This window comes from Pinus tabuliformis, chromosome 8 (assembly GCF_031772625.1).
Source record: "Pinus tabuliformis cultivar Carrire ecotype Pingquan chromosome 8, CPIR1, whole genome shotgun sequence".
In the NCBI taxonomy this organism is placed as follows: Eukaryota; Viridiplantae; Streptophyta; class Pinopsida; order Pinales; family Pinaceae; genus Pinus; species Pinus tabuliformis.
This window is the reverse complement of record NC_142294.1, coordinates 593,861,203-593,868,771: the sequence shown is the minus strand read 5'-3', so window position 1 is coordinate 593,868,771 and position 7,569 is coordinate 593,861,203. Positions and strand designations below refer to the sequence as shown.

The window sequence follows — 7,569 nt, the reverse complement described above, 5'->3', positions numbered from 1 at the left end:
ATCGCTTCTATGAGATTTATGCAGAAGAGACTTGGTAAACACAAAAATAATAAGTTAACTCAATTGAAGTTGTTAAATTGAAATTTTTTTGATTAATAAAATTTACAATTTATTTAGAATATTTATAATGTACAATTACATTAAAATAAATTGAAAATATATAAATAACTATTATTATTAGCAATTATGATATTGTATAACTTTGTATTTAATTTTAGTTAATACTCTTCAGAGACATTTGATAAAAATTTGAACGATACAAAGAAGATTATCATGGCCCCTACGCAAGGATCACACGCACAAATCGAGAAATGGTCCAAATTTTAATTCATAGATATATATCATATTTTGATAGTTTTGCATGTCGTCATATCTAGAGGGAATGAAACTCACTCGCACCAACTTTCCAAAGAGGCAGCGATCCGGCCACACGACATCTGGATGATACGGAAACAAAGGGATGGGGAGCACTGCCAGTATTACCATTGCCCATATATGGACCATGCTGCACAGGCTCACAAGGAGCCTAATATCATATGATATGTGACTTTTTTTCTATTTATATTTATTTTTCTTATATAACTACAGCTTCATGTCATAGAAAATATTCTATGTGTAAATTTTGAGAACTAAACAGTACATATCTAAGGAAATTTCTCCTTGCGTGGAGAACATATATATATATCTTCTTTTACATTTTGACAAGCTTACAACGTTTTAAAACTGCATATGCTCATAGCATCTACAACATGTAATTTTCCTTAATATTAATGAAAATTACGATTTTTCCAAAGGGAAATATATAGTATATATATATATATATATATATATATATATATATATATATATATATATATATATATATATATATATATATATATATATATATATATAACCATGATTTTGATTGAAAATTATGATATTACAAAACACCTTAGATGGGGTGGGAAGGGCACTGAAAAGGAGTGGGAGGAGAGGGAAACTTGTTGTTGCCCCAACTAATAGAGGAGAGAAAAGTGGCTTTCACCGTTCCCTAAAGGACACCTACTTGGTAATTCCATTAATCCAAACCTTATACAAGTTAACTGTAGGCTTAGTTACATTCTGACGCTTCAACAACGAAAAGGTTGGAATCTTGATTGCACGAATATTATTAAGGTGAGCCTCATGATGGTTGTGGGTACTTTGGTGATAAGTCTAGCTTTAAAGTCATTGCTTGATTTGAGATTTGTTATTTCTACATGTTATTCGAGAGTGATTTACGAAAGTTATTTTCTTGCTTCCATGTGTGTTCTTCAGTCTGAATACTACTCTATTAGCTTTTTCTGGGAGAAGGAATAGACCCCCTAGCTCGATTCATCCTTCCCTTTTGTCAAGCATATATAGCTGTTGACAAAGAATGAAAATAAACAATGGAGCAGAGGATTTCTCTTCTCAGTATTACGAATCAATTAAATAAGATTACATTGGAAACATCAGTAATAAATAACTGGAGTGAAACTTTACTAAACTGGACTTAGTAAAATTGAACCAGGACACTTGGAGGGATATTTTTGACACCTAACAAGTGGATGGAATTAGATTCTCCAAGACACCCCTTTAATTACAACAACATAAAAATTCGATTAAGATGTTTGTTGATCTATGTCTGAGCTAGGATTACAATTTAAAAAATTGACTTCAACTACATTTACTTTTCTTCTTCTCTTCTTCCAGATCCTGTAGCCTCTAAATTGTTTCATCTTTTTCTTTTTGTTGTATCCTTCAAACCTCAGTTTCTTCATTTGTTGGTGCAGGTCTTCCTTTGTTCGAGTATGTCTAAGCATGTCCTGGATTTCTTCAAAAAAAGGATTATGTGGGTTGCTGTGACATATTATCTTGTGTTTTGTTAAATTCATCATCCATTTGCTACAACATAATTTTATAATAAAACAATATTTCTTCATGACTCCAATACCTCACAATTTCATTGATATTCTCATCATCCAAGATGTCTTGAACATGCATTTTTGTAGCTCCTATGTAGACTTTATCAAGGCATCATTGAAGGAACTTCAACTCTTCTTCATAATCATTCTGTGTATGCACATTTGAAATCAATTTTAGAATTAAAAATATTTACAAAACAACATTGGTTTTGTTCCTTCTGCTCTGCAATGAGAGCTTTCTCTCATTGTGCTTCCTTCTCTTCCTCTTCTTCTATCTTTGTTTTCTCTTTGTGGGCTTGCTTCTTTTTTTTTTCTTCTATGTCTGTCTCTGTCATTGTGTCTGTCACTGTCTCTTCCATTTATATACTAACTTGTGCTACTGCAAACATGTTGTCTTCCACTTTGTTTTCAAATTCAAGTGGGATTATCTCACCAAATAACATCATGTCAATATCATGTTTTTTTTGCATCATCTACAACCACTCATCTTTAGTCAACAAATCTTCATCAAACTTTACCTTAGCAATATTAACTATTGGATTCATCATAACATTAACTTGTCTAATGGAAGCTTCACTGTCATCAACAAGCTTTGTTGTTGGATTCACCAAAATTTCATTAGCAAGCTTTGTTGTTAGATTTACTAAATATTTATCCACTTGTATTTGTGCATAGTCGGATTCAAGAAACATTTCATCTTGATGTAGATCTACAGCTATAGATCCACCTTCATCTTCAACTTCAACACTCCCCCTTACACCAAAACTCCTCTCAAGGGCATCCCAAGCCTCTTTGGCTATCTTGGCATCTGAAATAAAGGGAAGAATGTTGTTATCCATAGATTATTTTATGCATGTTAATGCAAATGCATCATTTCGCTTCTTCACCTCAAAATCTAAAAAATATCAAACATCTCATGTTGTCGCTTTCACCTTCTCAACGTCTTAGATTTTCCCATTTGTTGAGTGTTGGCTCACTAGGAACCAACAAGAAAAACAAATGTAGGTTTTAACCTCGTACAAAAATTACCTACATACGAGTTCTAAAACACAAAAAATAAACAATGCGAGAGCATAACACATAAAACAAATATACACAAAGATTTTCCCTTGGATCCCAAAACCGGGACTACCAGCTTGATTTTTCATTATGTTCCTCTCAATGTTATAATACATATTTATACATGCCGAAGCATCCAATACCATGGACCGAAAAACCATTGCATCCAATACCATGGATCGAAAACCATCGCGTCCAAAAAGAAAACATGTGTGAAAATCATGCATAAAACCATAAGTGGGTCCGCCCAACCTAATGTTAGGATATTTCGACACATAGGAAATAGTTAAGTACAACTTGGTCTAGTATAGAGTTAGGTAAAGTCTGTTTCTTTACTGTTGTACATTTTGTAACTTACAATCCGACGGTCACGATATGTAGTGATCCGACGGTTCATTCTCTCCTCGGTATTACTGACACTTGATCCGTGGCTTGACACCCGATTGGTCTATGATTTCTATTTAAGCGCATGGAGGGTCATTTGTAGGGTAATCCGTGCATGAGAGAAACATATGTAAATTTTCATTCTTTTATTAATAAATTGCCTGAAGTGGCCGCGTTGGCTCAGGCCGTGGACTGTTTCCCTCTTTGAGGGTTTTAACCACATCAAAAATACTGGTGTATTGATCTGCGATCTGGTTGTGAGCGGTGTCCTTTGGTGTTCTGTCTAAGGAACTTACCCTGTATATTCCTACATGGTATCAGAGCCTCTTCTTTACTGGCTCAAGCTCTAGTAAATTATGATCCTGACACCTTTGCAGAAGCTTCAGGCCATCTAGATTGGGAAGCAGCTATGAATGAAGAATATCATTCATTATTGGCAAATGATACATGGGATCTTGTTCCTCTACCAAAGGGACGAAAACTTGTTAGATGCAAATGGGTTTATAGAACCAAGTATGGACCAAATGGGAAAGTTGATAAACATAAAGCTCGTCTTGTTGCTAAAGGTTTTTCACAAGTTGAAGGCATTGACTACACTGAAACCTTCTCCCCTGTTGCCAAAATGAACTCTATCCGCCTTGTTCTTTCCCTTGCTGCTTCTTTCAAATGGGAAGTCCATCAGATGGATGTTAAATCCGCCTTCTTGCATGGGGACTTGCATGAAGAAATCTACATGGAACAACCCATTGGCTTCATAAAAACAGACTCCAGCCTTGTATGTCGGCTTAAGAAATCCCTTTATGGTCTCAAGCAAGATCCTCGAGCTTGGTATGCCAAAATGGATAGCTTTCTTTTAGAATCTGGCTTTTCTAGGTGTCATTCTGACAATACTGTCTACACCAAGAAAGTGGGCAAGTCTCTTATCATTCTTGTTCTTTATGTTGATGATCTTATCCTTACCGGTAGTGATCCCAACCTTATAAACCATGTGAAGTCCAGCCTTAAAAGGAAGTTTGAAATGATAGACTTAGGACACTTACATTATTTTCTCGGTCTTCAAGTCTTACAATCCAAGGAAGGTATTTCCCTTTCTCAGTCCAAGTATGCCTGTGATATTCTATGCCATTTTCACATGGAAGACTATAAGCCAGCCCCTTCTCCCTTCCAGTCTGGAGTCAAACTTTCAGTCACTTGTACTTCTCCTGAAGTTGATGCTACCTTATACCGTCAACTTGTAGGAAAACTTTTGTATCTAACCCATACTCGTCTTAACCTTTCCTTTGCTATTTGCCTTGTTGCTTGGTTCATGCAAAACCCCTGTGAAAGTCATTGGAAAGCAGCTAAAAGAATACTTTGTTATGTTCGAGGTACAGTTCAGTTTGGGATTCATTACAGTGCCGAAGCATCTCCTCTATTGGTTGGTTTCATTGATTCCGATTGGGCTGGTGACCCTGATGATCGGAAGTCTACTGCCGGTTATGTGTTCACTCTTGGTTCAGGACCTAATACATGGGCTTGCAAGAAACAAGGTGCCATTTCTCTTTCATCAGCAGAAGTAGAGTATCGTGGTGCCGTAGAAGCTAGTAAGGAAGCCTTGTGGCTTTGTCAGATCCTGTCAGAGTTTGGCTTTGAGCAGCAGCATCCGACTACACTTTGGTGTGATAATCAAAGTGCCATTCAGCTATGCAAAGATCCAGTCCAACATCAGCGCAGCAAACACATTGAACAGCACATGCACTTCATCAGAAAGCTCATTCACGACCATGTTCTTGAAGTGCAATATTGTTCAACAAATGATCAAGTTGCAGACATCTTCACAAAGGCTCTCACAGAGGCGAAGTTCACTAAAGTTCGATTTATGGTTGGAGTTCAGGAAGTTTTCACTAAGGGGGGATAGGCTCTAGTGCCTCCTTCCTTCTCCTATTGTGTCATATTTGTAAATCCTTCAATCCTATCCCAAGTTGTTCTTAAGGGGGGATGTTAGGATATTCCAACACATAGGAAATAGTTAAGTACAACTTGGTCTAGTATAGAGTTAGGTAAAGTGTGTTTCTTTACCGTTGTACATTTTGTAACTTACAATCCGACGGTCACGATATGTAGTGATCCGACGGTTCATTCTATCCTCGGTATTACCGAGACTTGATCCGTGGCTTGACACCCGATTGGTCCATGATTTCTATTTAAAGCGCATGGAGGGTCATTTGTAGGGTAATCCGTGCATGAGAGAAACATATGTAAATTTTCATTCTTTTATTAATAAATTGCCTGAAGTGGCCGCGTTGGCTCAGGCCGTGGACTGTTTCCCTCTTTGAGGGTTTTAACCACGTCAAAAATATTGGTGTATTGATTTGCAATCTGGTTGTGAGCGGTGTCCTTTGGTGTTCTGTCTGAGGAACTTACCCTGTATATTCCTACACCTAACATAGGGTCCAAAACCAAAATTTTCTGGGGCGCTGCCCTGGACCCCATAAAGTGGGGTTACGGGCACACCTCAAACCCCCAGTGAACCCCCCTTGCTACACAATCGGCGCAACGAAGGGGGTGCTCTACCCCCCCTCTAACCCCCCGATTAACTACGTGGGCTAGTCGTCAAAAGAATATAACACAACCCAACATTCTCCCACTTGTTGTTTTCTTTCCACAGGGGGCCACAAGAGAGCTTAGTCATTTTTCTAGCCCTGAAATGCCCATTGTTTCTCTACAACAAGAGAACTTCTCAGATCTCACAGATTTTGTCAATGCATCTGTAGTATTCTTCAAAGTTTCCACCTTTACTAGCAACACCTTTTTGTCTTCTATCATATCCCTCACAAAGTGATATTCAACATCAATGTGCTTTGTCTTTGAATGATATGTGGGGTTCTTTGCCAAGAAAATTGCACTTTGGCTGTCACAGTCTATCCTTATAGCTTCCTGTACTAACCCCATACTTGAACACAATCTCTGCAACCAAACTACTTCCTTGCTTGCATGAGTGGCTGTCATGTATTCTACCTCTGTAGTTGATAGTGCCACTATAGATTGTTTCTTACTCATCCAACTGACTGCACCTCCAAATAGGTTAAACACATACCCACTTGTAGATCTTCTCTGATCCAGATCTTCAACCCAATCTACATCAACAAAGCCATGAATATCCAACACTCTGTCCAATCCTGGTCTTCCTTGGTAGCACAAACCATAATCACTAGTGCCACACAAATAACTGAAAACCCACTTCACTGTTGTCCAATGCTCCTTCCCTAGTTTTGACATAAACCTGCTCAATACTCCCAATGCATGTGCAATGTCTGGTCTAGTACAGACCATTGCATACATCAACTTACCAACTGCACTTGCATATGGAACATGGGACATGTCATCTTCCTCTTCTTGTGTCTTGGGACACTGTTCAACAAATATCCTCACACCTACATGAATAGGAACCTTCATCGATTTACTATCTTGCATATTAAGCCTCTGCAATATTGTCTCGACATACTTCCTCTGGTTTAACCAGAGCTTCCTCTTTGTATGATCTCTTTTAATTTCCATGCCCAAAATATAGTTTGCAGCACCAAGATCTTTCATGTTGAATTTGGACGACAATTGGGTCTTCAAATCCTAGATAATTTCTTTGTCATTTCCAACCAGCAACATATCATCCACATACAAGACCAGATAAATAACACGGTCACCAATTAATTTAAAATACACACATTGATTTTCTTTGCATCTGGTGAAGCCAAGTTCCCGTATAAATGTATCAAATTTTTGATACCACATCCTTGGTGATTTTTTTAACCCATACAGAGACTTCTTGAACTTACACACCAGTTCTTTCTTACCCTTCACCGCAAAGCCTTCAGGTTTCTTCATGTAGATCTCCTCTTCCAGATCCTCGTGAAGAAATGTTGTCTCCACATCCATCGGTTCTTCCTCAAAATCAAAGTAGCAGCAACAGATAAAAGTAATCTAATAGAAGTTAACTTGGGAACAGGAGAAAAAATATCACCAAAATCAATTCCTGGCACCTAGGAATAACCTTTTGCTACCAACCGAGCTTTGTATTTCTCCACTTTTCCTTCTGCATTTGTCTTCTTTTTGAACACCCATTTGCTACCAATGGGTTTCCTTCCAGCTGACAACTCCACTAGATCCCAAGCCTCATTTTTGTGTAAAGATACCATTTCATCAACCATGGCCTCTTTCTAGA

At 37.7% G+C, this 7,569-nt stretch overlaps 1 non-coding gene across 1 annotated transcript; it reads left to right on the top strand.

Moving 5' to 3' along the window:
• The first annotated feature begins 222 nt into the window (after positions 1 to 222).
• LOC149236878 (U6 spliceosomal RNA) lies at positions 223 to 326 on the top strand. Its single transcript, XR_016246807.1, has one exon. It is a non-coding gene; the product is annotated as a U6 spliceosomal RNA (small nuclear RNA).
• Positions 327 to 7,569: the final 7,243 nt, after the last annotated feature.